This window comes from Entelurus aequoreus, linkage group LG13 (assembly GCF_033978785.1).
Source record: "Entelurus aequoreus isolate RoL-2023_Sb linkage group LG13, RoL_Eaeq_v1.1, whole genome shotgun sequence".
Lineage (NCBI taxonomy): Eukaryota > Metazoa > Chordata > Actinopteri > Syngnathiformes > Syngnathidae > Entelurus > Entelurus aequoreus.
The window spans coordinates 23,015,398-23,033,401 of NC_084743.1; the positions used below are offsets into that span (position 1 = coordinate 23,015,398).

Below are 18,004 nucleotides of genomic sequence, written 5' to 3' on the forward strand. Positions count from 1 at the left end.
ACCCAGAACCCCTTGCAGCACTAACTCTTCCGGGACGCTACAATATACACCCCCCGCTACCCCCTACTCCCCCAACCTCAACCTTCTCATGCTCTCTCAGGGAGAGCATGTCCAAAATTCCAAGCTGCTGTTTTGAGGCATGTTAAAAAAAAATAATGCACTTTTTGACTTCAATAATAAATATGGCAGTGCCATGTTGGCATTTTTTTTTCCATAACTTGAGTTGATTTATTTTGTAAAACCTTGTTACATTGTTTAATGCATCCAGCGGGGCATCGCAACAAAATTAGGCATAATAATGTGTTAATTCCACGGCTGTAAATATCGGCGTCGGTTGATATCGGAATCGGTAATTAAGCCATTATCGGACACCTCTAATAAAAAGTAGAACTGATTCATTCAGTCATGAAAAATGCGTATTATCCAGCAACACATTCATAATTGTTCTCCTTGCACACCCATAATTGTTCTCCTTGCACACCCATCACAAAGTTAGGGATCAAATACATCTCCTTCCTGCATTTTCTCTGAGCCGTTTCCCCGCCCCTACTTTCCGCAAGTCTCCTTGCCGGACTCTCCTATCACTCTCAAATCCCCGCTGATCTTTTTGGACTCCCTCTTATTATTCCATCCTGCTGATTTTCTCACACTGAGTGGCGGTGCGGGTACTGGCATCAGGCTTACAGTGGCTTAGGGACTCTGCCAGTGCATATCACGCCTGTGAGGCAGGGCGAGGAAAAAAAAAAGGCAATTTGGATGATCTCAATTTTCATTCTTCTACCGAAGAGGGCTCTGCCAGTCTCTGTGCGTTCTCCTCGCGGCCCTCTCCTCAGACACGTTCTATTTATAAGCACAAAGGGGCCCATGAGGACAACTGCAAAAAAAAGATGGCGAAGAGGTGCCACTTGGCATGTCATGTATTTAATCTCGCACACACGCGTGCACTCACGCACAGACACCCACATCGTGCATTGCTCCCTTGTGTCGCCGCTTTCATTTTCCCTTTTGAAAACTTCTCATTTCTTGTGATCCCCCGTGACATCCGCAGAATGAACGATGAAGAAATCTGGTGAAGAGGTGTGACCTGATTTTATGCCAACAGCTTAAATTGGCTTTGACTTGCAATCCAAAGGTCAAAGTCTGCTTCATTTCTTTTACTTTGTGTCTGCCATGAATCCCAGTCTGGATTGTTCCCCTTTTATTCATAGCTGCGCCAACATTAAAATACAGTAGCGCAGTAGGCCTTGGTATTCATTAAAAACAAAGCAGAAGTATATTTAATATTTTTGGCCACTGCTTGAACAGTAACACTGTGTTTGAATATAGGAAAATAAAACATCTTACTTTTATTAATTAAATTCTTTGGCGTGCCACTAGATCAGGGGTAGGGAACCTATGGCTCTCGAGCCAGATGTGGCTCTTTTGATGACTGCATCTGGCTTTCAGATAAATCTTAGCTGACATTGCTTAACACGATAAGTAATGATTAATTCTGCTGGTAATCACAGTGTTAAAAATAACGTTCAAAACATAAAACATTCTCATGCATTTTAATCCATCCATCCGTTTTCTACTGAACCTGTTCAAGAAGTCGCATTAATGGTAAGAAGTATTTTATTTATTATTGGTTAGCTTCAGAATAAATATGTTATTAAAAATAACAGACTTATTATACTCTAAAAATGTTGGTCTTACTTAAAAATGCACACATTTAGTTGTATTCAGTGTTAAGAAATATTATATGGCTCTCACGGAAATACATTTTAAAATATTTGGCTTTAATGGGGATGGGTCAAATGCAGAGGGTAATTTCACCACACCTAGTGTGTGTGTGTGACTATCAGTGGTACTTTAACTTTAACCATTTTTTCAAGGTTATTTTTGTTCTTTCGCTAATATTTACCATCTTTGTTGATTAGCTTATCATTTAGTGCATTTCCAGGGAAAAAAATATGAGTAACTTTGTAGTGGAATATATATATATATATATATATATATATATATATATATATATATATATATATATATATATATATATATATATATATATATATATATATATATATATATATATATATATATATATATATATACAGTCGCGATCAAAAGTTTACATATAATTGTGAAGAACATAATGTCATGGCTGTCTTGATTTTCCAATAATTTCTACAACTCTTATTTTTTTGTGATAGAGTGATTGGAGCACACACTTTTGGTAGCCATCCACAAGCTTCTGGCAAGCTTCTGGTTGAATTTTTCACCACTCCTCTTGACAAAATTGGTGCAGTTCAGCTAAATGTGTTAGTTTTCTGACATGGACTTGTTTCTTCAGCATTGTCCACATGTTTAAGTCAGGACTTTGGGAAGGCCATTCTAAAACCTTAATTCTAGCCTGATTTAGCCATTCCTTTACCACTTTTGACGTGTGTTTGGGGTCATTGTCCTGTTGGAACACCCAACTGCGCCCAAGACCCAACCTCCGGGCTGATGATTTTATGTTGTCCTGAAGAATTTGGAGGTAATCCTCCTTTGATATTGTCCCATTTACTCTCTGTAAAGCACCAGTTCCATGGGCAGCAAAACAGGCCCAGAGCATAATACTACCACCACCATGCTTGACGGTGGGAATGGTGTTCCTGGGATTAAAGGCCTCACATTTTCTCCTCCAAACATATTGCTGGGTATTGTGGCCAAACAGCTCAATTTTTGTTTCATCTGACATCACATGGACAAAGATAAGACCTTCTAGAGAAAAGTTCTGTGGTCAGATTAAACAAAAATCGAGCTGTTTGCCCACAATACCCAGCAATATGTTTGGATTTAGCTAAACTGCACCAATTTTGTCAAGAATGGTGGTCGAAATTTCAACCAGAAGTTTGTGGACGGCTACCAAAAGCGCCTTATTGCAGTGAAACTTGCCAAGGGACATGTAACCAAATATTAACATTGCTGTAAGTATACTTTTGACCCAGCAGATTTGGTCACATTTTCAGTAGACCCATAATAAATTCATAAAAGAACCAAACTTCATGAATGTTTTTTGTGACCAACAAGAATGTGCTCCAATCACTCTATCACAAAAAAATAAGAGTTGTAGAAATTAATGGAAACTCAAGACAGCCATGACATTATGTTATTTATAGTGTATGTAAACATTTGATCGCGACTGTATATATATATATTTTTTTTCTTTGTTCAATATTTCTTTTAAGAATTAACAGTAAATTAATGTTATTTTTTAAATACAGATACACATTATTGGCCAATTAAACTGATTCAGATTACATAAAGATGTTTTATCTATGTCAACATCGTCACAGGACTGCAATCTATTTGTGTTTGTACTTCAGTAATATAAGTTTCTACAATGCCAACAAAGCAACTGACTCAAATAAATGCACACGCTTGATGCTGATATAATGTATATTCTATGTATAATTTTCTATTGACATGCAACTGATTATTAGCATTAGTGATTTTAACTTCGTAATTTCAACACCTTCAAATTTGTCAAAAAAAACAACGACAACTAAGATGCACGTTTCAATCAAACAGCTGGAGCGTAACTAGTACAATACTTACACTTTGTAGGGCGCAACAAAAAAAAACAACACACTAGGGTTGTACGGTTGTGGAAGGGGATTGTGATCAGCGCGCTGCAGGAGTAAAGGTCAACACCTCTGTCCATGGTGCTGAAAACACAGCGCCATCAGACGGGGGCGTGGCATGTGCTGACGGCGAGACACAGCTGGCAGATGATTAGTTTGCAAAGGTGGTACGTGTTAAACTAATCATCTGTTGTCTTTAACAGTGAGCGGCCGGGTGCAGGAGGAGGAGGAGGAGGAGGATTGGAGCGAATGAAAAGTCAACAAAAGTACATATTGGAGAACTGCAAAAACCATATTAAACCCTGTCAACTCTGCGCAACTGGCTTCCAGTGTGAATCTGTGGGACTGTAAGTAGAAAAAGCTTACAACGGTATACCGGTACTATTAAAGTACCGCGGTTGTAATAAACCCATGAAATATGTCCCTGGACATAGGAGAACTTTAATTACGAACAATGTATGATCCTGTAACTACTTGGTTTCCAAATTGATAGCAAAATTTGTAGTATCACCCAAAACTAATGTAGAGTACAAAACAACAGAAGAATAAGTGATTATAACATTTTAACAGAAGTGTAGGTAGAACATGTTAAAACAGAAAGTGAGCAGATATTAACAGTGAATGAACAAATACATTAATAACCCATCATAATTTTGACAAAAATAATAGAACAAAAAAAATGACAATATGTTACCTCATACATCAGAATAGGAGCCTATATTTGCTTACTACTAAAATAGAAATTGACCAATATCTTCTTTCAAGCAACGCATGTTTAATAAGATTTTCTGTTAAAATGAAGTCAAAAATAACATTTTGTTGTGGTCCCCTTTATTTTGAAAATTATCGAAAAGTATCGTTTCTTGGTATTGGGACAACCCTACAGCCCACCATAAACCGGAGCTGGGCAAATATTTTGACTGGGGGGCCACATTGAGTGAAAAAAATGTGTCTAGGGGGGCCAAGGTGTATGTATGTATAAATTATATGTACACATTTAGCTGTACAATATGTGTGTTGGGGTCCCTTTTTTTTCAGGAACACTAATACCAAAAGTCACAATGTCCGATAGAGTTCTAAAAACGTTATGACAGACCACCTCAAAAAAATAGGATGGAATTTTACAGTTTTTTTACTGAATGGTACACCCAAAACGTACATGAAAATAAAGAAAGTGGGATTTGTAATATTAACTATGAACAATAAAACACTGAATATTAACAACATATGGACGTCACTCCTCTTCTACTTCTCATACCAGCTCATCCATAGACATCGTTTACAATCAAGCAAAACACAACAAAAATGTAAAAAAAACAGCAAAATATCAATGCAAAGTGTAATAAACACCTACAATATAATATATTATCACGTAAAAATCTGCTTCCGCATCTGTTTCTGACACGCGTTTCAGGCTGGCTTCTCTGAAAACAAACCCCGCCCACTCTATTTAGTTCCTTGTCTTAACTGCTGTGACGTAGATTACCGTAATAACTCCTATAACACCCGAAAGCGCAGATTTCAACCATTGAAATACTTTCTATAGTTCAAGACTTACGGTTATTTAAAAAACAGCACTGCACGTCATTATGGCGGCTACAGTTTTAATGTTAAAGGTCTATTATGTAGAACAGGGGTGTCCAAAGTGCGGCCCGGGGGCCATTTGCGGCCCAGAGGTAATTTTTTAACGGCCCCACGGCACATTCTAAAAATACTATTAAAAAAACAAAAAAAACATAAAAAGTGGTATAAAAGAGCCAACAGGTGAAATGTAACAAGAAAATGTTGCAATTTTTACTCTAATAACACAAAGCTGCCATGTAGGCTGTTTCTTTATTTAAAAAATAATAATGAATCAAAATCAATGTTATTATGAATTATTGACCTATCCAAGGCTCCAATTACGTCACATTAAATATTGCACTTTGAGATATTCTTTGGGGGAAAATGTTGCATATTTTGTATTTGCCATATAAAAAACTAAGCTGTTTTTTTTTTTTAAAAGGGCCTAAAACGAACAAACAAAAAACATAAACAACAATACAACTTATAATTGATGGATAGATCTGAAGTTGATCTCAAGATTATTGTGTTAAAAGTAAACAGTTAAAAAAAAATTATAATTTATTTTTTAACACTTTAATGAGTAGGACCCTTTTGGATCCCCAATAATTTTTGTGTGATTTGTTTTTAAGTGTCATTGCTAAAAAAAAAAAAAAGATAATGAATTAAAATCAATGTTGTTATGAGTTATTGACCTTTTTAAGGCTCCAGTTATTATATAATCTCAAATATTCCACTTAAAAATTTTAATTGGGTGAAAATATTACATATTTTCTGTTTTTACCATTAAAAAACAGGGTTTTCTTTGACCAAAAGAGCATACGACTTAAATCTTTAATAACGTTATATTGACAGATAGACCTAATGTTGATCTAGAGATTTAAACCTTGAATAATAATAAAAATAATAATACTGAATAATGACACATTTTTTATATTTTTTTGACCAAAACCATTTAGGGTCCCCGGGATCAAGCCTGAGTGGAGGCCTGAATGTATATTTTTTATACATACACTACCGTTCAAAAGTTTGGGGTCACATTGAAATGTCCTTATTTTTGAAGGAAAAGCACTGTACTTTTCAATGAAGATAACTTTAAACTAGACTTAACTTTAAAGAAATACACTCTATACATTGCTAATGTAGTAAATGACTATTCTAGCTGCAAATGTCTGGTTTTTGGTGCAATATCCACATAGGTGTATAGAGGCCCATTTCCAGCAACTATCACTCCAGTGTTCTAATGGTACAATGTGTTGGCTCATTGGCTCAGAAGGCTAATTGATGATTAGAAAACCCTTGTGCAATCATGTTCACACATCTGAAAACAGTTTAGCTCGTTACAGAAGCTACAAAACTGACCTTCCTTTGAGCAGATTCAGTTTCTGGAGCATCACATTTGTGGGGTCAATTAAACGCTCAAAATGGCCAGAAAAAGAGAACTTTCATCTGAAAGTCGACAGTCTATTCTTGTTCTTAGAAATGAAGGCTATTCCACAAAATTGTTTGGGTGACCCCAAACTTTTGAATGGTAGTGTATATTGTATTGGTTTCCATCCATCCATCCATCTTCTTCCGCTTATCCGAGGTCGGGTCGCGGGAGCAGTATTGGTTTTTAAAATAAAAAATGTCAAAATGGCCCCCGCTTGCTTTGATTTTTCAGTGTGCGGCCCTCAGTGGAAAAAGTTTGGACACCCCTGATGTAGAACGTCCAGAGGGCTGGATTGAAAATCTTAATGGGGCGCGTGTGGCCCGCGGGCCGTATTTTGCCGAAATCTGCCATAAACTATCCATTACTGCCATCTAATGTCTTGGACTTGCAACTGCAATTACAGCTTTGGGTCATAACCTGCAAATAATACTGAGTAATGTGATAATGAAACAAGATATGACAGCTGGACAGCAGTCATTATAATCACCTCATTTTTAAATGTTGTAATAAAAAAAGAGATTTTATTAACAAAAAAAAAAAAATTCATGCAAAAAAGTACGGAAAATTGGTACTTCTGAGTAAAAATAAACGGTACTATATTATGATACTTTTACAGATTAGTACAACAATGGCAGAAGGACTCCCAAAAGAAGACGCTCTGATATATCCACTAATGACTAATATTGTTCAAGGTAGAATTTCAATGCTTAAAGTTATGCAGGATTGCCTTTTGTGGTGTCATTCTCAAGGTCTCTTCCTCCAAACATTGTTTCTGATTTCGGCAGAGTAGAGCAGAGAAACAAAGTGCTGTTAAAAATAGCAATGCACTTCCTGAGACCTTAATTGGCCGTTAAGTGCAACAACAGTTTTCTTGTAGATTAATGTGGCATTTGAACATTCATTCCCACATTGTTGTTGTCAAATGTGCAAACACCTTTGCCCGCCTAACTGGAGCTGCCTTGAAATGAGAACATGCAGACATCGAAAACTCTACAAACGCAGAGGAGAACAAACTTTTAGACTTGAGGGCCGCATTGGACTAAAAGAAATGTGCCTGGGGGCCGAAAGCATATGGAGTAACCATACATGTAGCCTATAAATACCTGTATATATGTGTACATATTATATTAATATAATGGATATATAATTAATAATATACAAAACCCCAAACCAGTGAAGTTGGCACGTTGTGTAAATGGTAAATAAAAACAGACTGCAATTATTTGCAAATCCTTTTCAACTTATATTCAATTGAATAGACTGCAAACACAAGATATTTAATGTTCGAACTGAGAAAGTTATTTTTTATTTTTTTGCAAATAATCATTAACTTAAAATTTAATGGCAGCAACATATTGCAAAAAAGTTGGCACAGTGGCATTTTTACCACTGTGTTGCATGGCCTTTCCTTTTAACAACACTCAGTAAACGTTTGGGAACTGAGAAGACCAATTTTTGAGGCTTTTCAGGTGGAATTATTTACCATTCTTGCTTGATGTACAGCTTAAGTTGTTCAACAGTCCGGGTCTCAGTTGTGGTATTTTAGGCTTCATAATGCGCCACACATTTTCAATGGGAGACAGTCCTGGACTACAGGCAGGCCAGTCTAGTACCCGCACTCTTTTACTATGAAGCCACGCTGTTGTAACACGTGGCTTGGCATTGGCTTGCTGAAATAAGCAGGGGCGTCCATGATAACGTTGCTTGGATGGCAACATATGTTGCTCCAAAACCTGTATGTACCTTTCAGCATTAATGGCGCCTTCACAGATGTGTAAGTTACCCATGTCTTGGGCACTAATACACCCCCATACCATCACAGATGCTGGCTTTTAAACTTTGCACCTATAACAGTTCGGATGGTTCTTTTCCACGACGTCCACAGTTTCCAAAAACAATTTGAAATATGGACTCGTCAGACCGGGCAGCACGGTGGCACAGGGGTTAGTGCATGTGCCTCACAATACGAAGGTCCTGAGTAGTCCTGAGTTCAATCCCGGGCTCGGGATCTTTCTGTGTGGAGTTTTCATGTTCTCCCCGTGACTGCCGGGTACTCCGGCTTCCTCCCACTGCCAAAAACATGCACCTGGGGATAGGTTGATTGGCAACACTAAATTGGCCCTAGTGTGTGAATGTGAGTGTGAATGTTGTCTGTCTATCTGTGTTGGCCCTGCGATGAGGTGGCGACTTGTCCAGGGTATACCCCGCTTTCCGCCCGACTGCAGCTGAGATAGGCTCCAACACCCCCCGCGACCCCAAAAGAGACAAGCGGTAGAAAATGGATGGATGGATGGACTCGTCAGACCAGAGAACACTTTTTCACTTTGCATCAGTCCATCTTAGATGAGCTCGGGCCCAACGAAACCGGCTGCGTTTTTGGGTGTTGTTGATAAATGGCTTTAACCTTGCATAGTAGAGTTTTAACTTGCACTTACAGATGTAGCGACAAACTGTAGCTACTGACAGTGGTTTTTCTGAAGTGTTCCTGAGCTCATGTGGTGATATCCATTACACACTGATGTCGGTTTTTGATGCTCAGCCTTGCCGCTTACGTGCAGCGATTTCTCCATACTCTCTGAACATTTTGATGATATTACCAACCGTAGATGGTGAAATCCTTAAATTCCTTGCAATATCTCGTTGAGAAATGTTGTTCTTAAACTGTTTGACAATTTGCTCACGCATTTGTTCACAAAGTGGTGACCCTCGCCCCATCCTTGTTTGTGAAAGACTGAGCATTTCATGGAAGCTGCTTTTACACCCAATCATGGCACCCACCTGTTCCCAATTAGCCTGTTCACCTGTGGGATGTTCCAAATAAGTGTTTGACGAGCATTACTCAACTTTGTTGCCACTTGTGCCAGCTTTTTTGAAACACGTTGCAGGCATCAAATTCCAAATGAGCTAATATTTGCAAAAAAAACAACAAAGTTTTTTTAGTTCGAACGTTAAGTATCTTGTATTTGTAGTGTATTCAATTGAATATAAGTGGAAAAGGATTTGCAAATCATTGTATTCTGTTTATATACACGATTTACACAACGTGTCAACTTCACTGGTTTTGGGTTTGTACATCGGCTATGCCCTATTATGCCCTTATTATTTTGTACTGTAGAAAGACTCATACGAGAATACAACAATAAAATAAAAAAATGACAAATTAGTACAACAATGGCAGAAGGACTCCCAAAAGAAGACGCTCTGATATATCCACTAATGACTAATATTGTTCAAGGTAGAATTTCAATGCTTAAAACTCTGCAGGATTGCCTTTTGTGGTCTCATTCTCAAGGTCTCTTCCTCCAAACATCGTTTCTGATGTCGGCAGAGTAAAGCAGAGAAACAAAGTGCTGTTAAAAATAGCAATGCACTTCCTGAGACCTTAATTGGCCGTTAAGCGCAACATCAGTTTTCTTGTAGATTAATGTGGCATTTGAACATTCATTCCCACATTGTTGTTGTCAAATGTGCAACACCTTTGCCCGCCTAACTTGGGGCCGAAAGCATATAGAGCAGGGGTCACCAACGCGGTGCCCGCGGGCTCCAGGTAGCCCGTAAGGACCAGATGAGTAGCCCGCTGGCCTGTTCTAAAAATAGCTCAAATAGCAGCACTTACCAGTGAGCTGCCTCTATTTTTAAAATGTTATTTATTTACTAGCAAGCTGGTCTCGCTTTTCCGACATTTTTAATTCTAAGAGAGACAAAACTCAAATAGAATTTGAAAATCCAAGAAAATATTTTAAAGACTTGGTCTTCACTTGTTTAAATAAATTCATTAATTATTTTACTTTGCTTCTTTTAACTTTCAGAAAGACAATTTTAGAGAAAAAATACAACCTTAAAAATGATTTCAAGATTTTAAAACACATACCTTTTTACCTTTCAAATTCCTTCCTCTTCTTTCCTGACAATTTAAATCAATGTTCAAGTAAATAAACATTTTTTATTGTAAAGAATAATAAATACATTTTAATTTAATTCTTCATTTTAGCTTCTGTTTTTTCGACGAAGAATATTTGTGAAATATTTCTTCAAACTTATTATGATTAAAATTCAAAAAAATTATTCTGGCAAATCTAGAAAATCTGTAGAATCAAATTTAAATCTTATTTCAAAGTCTTTTGAATTTCTTTTAAAATTGTTGTTCTGGAAAATCTAGAAGAAATAATGATTTGTCTTTGTTAGAAATATAGCTTGGTCCAATTTGTTATGTATTCTAACAAAGTGCAGATTGGATTTTAACCTATTTAAAACATGTCATCAAAATTCTAAAATTAATCTTAATCAGGAAAAATTACGAATGATGTTCCATAAATTATTTTTTAAATTTTTTCAAAAAGATTCCAATTAGCTAGTTTTTCTCTTCTTTTTCTCGGTTGAGTCGAAATTGAAGATAAACTATGTTTCAAAATTTAATCGTGTTTTTTCCTCTTTTAAACCGTTCAACTAAGTGTAAATATCATTAATTATTAATAATAACATAGTTAAAAGTAAATTGAGCAAATTGGCTATTTCTGGCAATTTATTTAAGTGTGTATCAAACTGGTAGCCCTTCGCATTAATCAGTACCCAAGAAGTAGCTCTTGGTTTCAAAAAGGTTGGTGACCCCTGCTATAGAGTAACAATACATGTAGCCTATACATACCTGTATATATGATTAATAATATACACAACCCAAAAACCAGTGAAGTTGGCACGTTGTGTAAATGGTAAATAAAAACAGAATACAATGATTTGCAAATTATTTTCAACCTATATTCAATTGAATAGACTGCAAAGACAAGATATTTAATGTTCGAACTGGTAAACTGTTATTTTTTGCAAATATTAGCACATTTGGAATTTGATGACTGCAACATGTTTCAAAAAAGCTGGCGTAAGTGGCAAAAAAGACTGCGAAAGTTGAGGAATGCTCATCAAACACTTATTTGGAACATCCCACAGGTGAACAGGCTCATTGGGAACAGGTGGGTGCCATGATTGGGTGCAAAAGCAGCTTCCATGAAATGCTCAGTCATTCGTTAACTGCAACATCAGTTTTCGTGTAGATCAGGGGTGTCCAAACTTTTTCCACTGAGGGCCGTACACGGAAACATTTAAGCATGCGGGGGCCATTTTGATATTTTTCATTTTCAAACCTTAACAAAATACATGAATTTTTTTTTTTTAACCTTTAGGGCTCCCTGGGACTATAAAGGGTCTCAGTCATTAAACTGTTAAAAATAAGTCAAATTATTATTATTTTTTATTTAATGCTTACAGTAAATCTCTATATCAACTTGAGGTTGATATAAAGTAAAAAAAAAAAGGTTTTCTGTCAAAGACAACTTTGATTTTTATAGTAAAACTGAAATATGCAGTATTTAGTAATTAGAGCCTTAAAAGATCAATAATGCAGGACACCATTGATTTTAAGTCTTTAATATTTTTGAGTAATCACAGTGAAAAGTTAAAAAAAATCCTACTAAATATATTTGGGATCCAAAAGGTCCCCCACTCATAAAGTGATACATTTTCATTAGTTTTTTTTAGTTAGTTACGAGATCAACTTCGGATATATCTGTCGATTTTAGGTTTGAACTATTATTTTGTTTGTTTTATGCTCTTTTGTCAAATAAAACTGTAATGTTTTCATATGGCAACCACACAATATATGCAATATTTTTTCCACATAAAACATTTTAAAGTGATATTTTTTAAGTAATAATTCATTCATTGGCAAAAAGAAAAATAAACAAAGACAAAAGAAAAAAAAAACAGCCTGCATGGCAGCTTTGTGTCAACATTGCAACTTTTTCTTATTAGATTTCACCTCATTCCACTTTTTTTAAATGTTTTTTTAAATTGTTGCAATATTATCAATTTTGCAATTTTTGCAGAATGTGTGGCGGGCCGGTAAACAATTAGCTGCGGGCCGCAAATGGCCCCCGGGCCGCACTTTGGACACCCCTGGTGTAGATTAATGTGGCATTTGAACATTAATTCCCACATTGTTGTTGTGAAATGTGCAACACCTTTACCCGCCTAACTGGAGCGTCATTGACATGAGAATATACAGTCATCGAAAACTCTACAAACACAGGGGAGACCAAACTTTTAGACTTGGGGGCCACATTGGACTAAAAAAAATGTGTCTGGGGGCCGAATGCATACAGAGTAACAATACATATAGCCTATACATACATACCGGTATATACAAAATCCAAAACCAGTGAAGTTGGTACGTTGTGTAATTTGTAAATAGAATACAATGATTTGCAAATCCTTTTCATCTTATATTCAATTGAATAGACTGCAAAGACAAGATATTTAATGTTCGAACTGAGAAACACAATTTTTTTTTGCAAATAATCATTAACTTAGAATTTAATGGCAGCAACACATTGCAAAAAAGTTGGCACAGGGGGATTTTTACCACTGTGTTACATGGCCTTTCATTTTAACAACACTCAGTAAACGTTTGGGAACTGAGGAGACCAATTTTTTAAGCTTTTCCGGTGGAATTATTTTCCATTCTTCAGTGTTTTATTTTCCTTCATTCAAAACTTTTTATAACGTTACATTGGCCACAATTTTAAATATGTTAAATAAAACCTCTGCCTTGTTTTTAATGTATACTCGGGCCTACTACGCTACTGTATTTGTAATGCCGATCAATATGGCGGTTCTCTGGGAAGCACTGAAATAAAATATTGTGAAATACACTTAAAAATCCAAATACATTTTAACCTCTTAAAGGCCTACTGAAACCCACTACTACCGACCACGCAGTCTGATAGTTTATATATCAATGATGAAATCTTAACATTGCAACACATGCCAATACGGCCGGGTTAACTTATAAAGTCCAATTTTAAATTTCCCGCCACACTTCCGCTTGAAAACGTCTCGGTATGATGACGTATGCGCGGGACGTAGCCAGTTTAACAGAGGTATGGCTTCCCCATTGAAGCCAATACGAAATAGCTCTGTTTTCATCTCATTATTCCACAGTATTCCGGACATTCATTGCATTATGGAGAAAGAAGCTGAGCAAGCAAAGAAGAAAGTTGTCGGTGCGAAGCGGATATTTTGCGAGGGAAGTCAGCAACACAACACAGCCGGTGTTTGTTTACATTCCCGAAAGATGCAGTCAAGATCGAAGAACTCAGACAACAGAGACTCTAACCAGGAGGACTTTGATTTGGATACACAGACGCGATACCGTGAGTACGTAGCTGTGCTTCCAAACATTTGATCGCTTGCTATAACTAGGAGCTAGCATAACAAACACCTAGGTGTTTGTTATGCAGGATTAATTTGTGGCATATTAAATATAAGCCTGGTTGCGTTGTGGCTAATAGAGTATATATATGTCTTGTGTTTATTTACTGTTGTAGTCATTCCCAGCTGAATATCAGGTCCCACCCGCGCGCTTCCAAACATTTGATCGCTTGCCCGTACGTGCGTGTCACGTACGTAACTTTGGTTAAATATATAAGCTTTATGAACCTTGGGTTAGGTGAACGGTCCTTTGGGCTGAGTGAGTGTGTGTGTTGTGCAGGTGTTTGAATTGTATTGGCGGGTTATATATACGGGATCCCGTCCATATTACCCGCTCGAGCTATAACTAGCTCGAGCTAGTAGCTAGTAGCTAGGAGCTAGCATAACAAACACTTGGTGTTTGTTATGCGGGATTAATTTGTGGCATATTAAATATAAGCCTGGTTGTGTTGTGGCTAATAGAGTATATATATGTCTTGTGTTTATTTACTGTTGTAGTCATTCCCAGTTGAATATCAGGTCACCCCCGGCTCTCACACCATCTTCCCTATCTGAATCGCTTCCACTCCCCACTAGTCCTTCACTTGCATTTTCCTCATCCACAAATCTTTCATCCTCGCTCAAATTAATGGGGAAATCGTCGCTTTCTCAGTCCGAATCTCTCTCACTTCTGGCGGCCATCATTGTAAACAATAGGGAACTTTGTGGATATGTTCAATTGACTACGTCACGCTACTTCCGGTAGGGGCAAGCCTTTTTTTTATCAGATACCAAAAGTTGCGATCTTTATCGTCGTTGTTTTATACTAAATCCTTTCAGCAAAAATATGGCAATATCGCGAAATGATCAAGTATGACACATAGAATAGATCTGCTATCCCCGTTTAAATAAAAAAAAATCATTTCAGTAGGCCTTTAAGGCCCACGCTGTTTGTTTACATGCTTTTTTTTAATTTCTCTTTGCTATTTGGGCTTATTGGACCCTAATTAGAATAAAAACAAATAATCATCTTTTGATAGGATGTACTTAGTCCATAAGTACACAAACGTGTACTTCATGTGTAGTGACATGCTAATTTGTATTTTTACACTTTTTTTTCCTAATTCCATTGTATGTTATACTCTTTTGACACCACCAGATGGCAGTATACGTGTCCATATGTCGACATAAGACCCCAATTGGGGCGGTATAGCTCGGTTGGCCGTGCCAGCAATTTGAGGGTTCCAGGTTCGATCCCCGCTTCCGCCATCCTAGTCACTGCCGTTGTGTCCTTGGGCAAGACACTTTACCCACCTGCTCCCAGTGCCACCCACACTGGTTTAAATGTAACTTAGATATTGGGTTTCACTATGTAAAGCGCTTTGAGTCACTAGAGAAAAAGCGCTATATAAATATGATTCACTTCACTTCACAATTCAGTAGTGTACACAATTTTGGAAATAAGAGCTAAAAGGAGCTGTCCACGCATGTGGCCACCAAGGCCTTTAGAGGTAATACAAAAAAGGACAAAATGTCTAAATTAAAAAGTTCACACTTCATGTGTATGAAAGAGAATCATTACAGGTATCCCAGACTTGTCAGAACTTTTTATGAACTTAGCCAGCTCCTTGATGTTTTAAAAACCCTGCGGCCTGCCACTTCGGGAACCTCTGCAGTGCTTTATAACTACCCCTTTGTACAGCCACTCTTCCTGTGTATCCATTCTGCAGGAACAATTACCTTTAGGCGAAACGGCAGACCATTGTTTCCCACTCCCCAAATCCCTGATAGAGTCTCATCTCCCTCGTCTCTGTCTACTAAACCCTCCGAAATCAGACGACACGCTGGGTAATGACCGAAATGATTAGCCCTTATGGTGCGCACACAATAACTTACGCACAGACAAGCTCTACATCATCTAGTATCGATTCAAGTCTGGACGAGTCCCAGCTTCATCTCCTTGAAATCCCTTTGTTTTCCTCCCCAAACCGAAACAACATGCAAAGGTGTGAAAGGACAGGGGGGAGAAAGATTCGATCAAGTTTCTGGAAGAGACAGGAGGAGGAGATTAGTGTGACACAACACAGTATTAGAGGAGATGAGCAGGATAAACATTCAAACGACAGATGAGCAGCAAATGGTGATCAAACACGGAGGTGCCGGAGGGCAACCTGCGGTGGTTAAAGAGCGTCTCTAATCCCCTGACTGCGGTCTTGGTTTAGGTCACGCTGGGAGCGGGAAGCGGCTCATTGTGCACAGGAGGAAGACCCCAACACCGTTATTTCCACATGAAGCTCGAACGTCTGAGACCTGCACTGCAAAAACTGAAATCTAAGTAAGATTAAATATCTCAAATAAGGGTGATATTTGCTTATTTTCTGTCTGATAAGATAATTCTTCTCACTAAGCAGATTTTATGTTAGAGTGTTTTACTTGTTTTAAGTTTTTTGGTCCTAAATGATCTCAGTAAGATATTACAGCTTGTTGCGGAGATTGTATGACCTATATTGAGTAAAACATGCTTGAAACTAGAATATCAACTGTTGCAAAGCTGTGTCATCAACACTCACAAGTATAGAACTACTTTTTTAAAGTAATCATTTCTTATTTCAAGCATGAACAAAAAAATCATGACTGACACAATTGTGTCTCAGCCAAATGGACTTTGCTGTTTTATTTTCAATGAAACAATAGAAAACACGTACTCATATAGTAGTACAGTTGGCACAGTACAGTAAACTGACGGTTAATATTTAAACATTTAACATGTGATATTTCAAACAATTTTGAACAGAAATAGTTCATGCACATTCAGATAAATTCTTCACAATTACAATAAAAACTAATTTGGCTGGGGTCCGGGCTGTATATATATATACCGTAATTTCCGGACTATAAGCCGCTACTTTTTCCCCTCGTTCTGGTCCCTGCGGCTTATACAAGGGTGCGGCTTATATACGGCCTGTTCTTCTCCGACACCGACGAAGAGGATTTCGGTGGTTTTAGTACGCAGGAGGAAGACGATGACACAATGATTAAAGACTGACTTTTCATATACCGGTAGGCTGGTTGTTTTGATAACGTACAGGCGAGCACTTTGTATTACTTTGCAGCGTTGTATTATTTGTACTCTGCACGAATGCTGTTCGCCATGTCAAAGATGTGAAAGTTTGATTGAATGATTGAAAGATTTATAGTTAATAAATAGGACGCTTTGCGTTCCCAAACAGTCATCTCTGTCCCGACAATCCCCTCCGTGGTAGCAGGAACCCCTATATACTACGCTAATTACACATCAAAACCCTGCGGCTTATAGTCGGGTGCGGCTTATATATGGAGCAATCTGTATTTTCCCCTAAATTTAGCTGGTGCGGCTTATAGTCAGGTGCGGCTTATAGTCCGGAAATTACGGTATATATATATATATATATATATATATATATATATATATATATATATATATATATATATATATATATTAGGGCTGCAACAACTAATCGATTAAATCGATTATTAAACTAGTTGCCGATTAATTTAGTCATCGATTCGTTGGATCTATGCTATGCGCAGAGTTTTTATTTTTTTTTATTTTTTTTAAATAAACCTTTATTTATAAACTGCAACATTTACAAACAGCTGAGAAACAATAATCAAAATAAGTATGGTGCCAGTATGCTGTTTTTTCCCCAATAAAATACTGGATAGGATAGAAATGTAGTTTGTCTCTTTTATCCGATTATTAATCGAAGTAATAATCGACAGATTAATCGATGATCAAATTAATCGTTTGATGCAGCCCTAATATATACACTACCGTTCAAAAGTTTGGGGTCACATTGAAATGTCCTTATTTTTGAAGGAAAAGCACTGTACTTTTCAATGAAGATAACTTTAAACTAGTCTTAACTTTAAAGAAATACACTCTATACATTGCTAATGTGGTACATGACTATTCTAGCTGCAAATGTCTGGTTTTTGGTGCAATATCTACATAGGTGTATAGAGGCCCATTTCCAGCAACTATCACTCCAGTGTTCTAATGGTACAATGTGTTTGCTCATTGGCTCAGAAGGCTAATTGATGATTAGAAAACCCTTGTGCAATCATGTTCACACATCTGAAAACAGTTTAGCTCGTTACAGAAGCTACAAAACTGACC

General features: G+C 37.2%; 1 protein-coding gene across 1 annotated transcript in view; it reads right to left on the minus strand.

Moving 5' to 3' along the window:
• The window catches only part of LOC133663255 (tomoregulin-2-like), a 430,554-nt gene that overhangs the window by 91,366 nt on the left and 321,184 nt on the right, over nucleotides 1-18,004 (minus strand). The gene's annotated exons all lie outside the window — the stretch shown is intronic.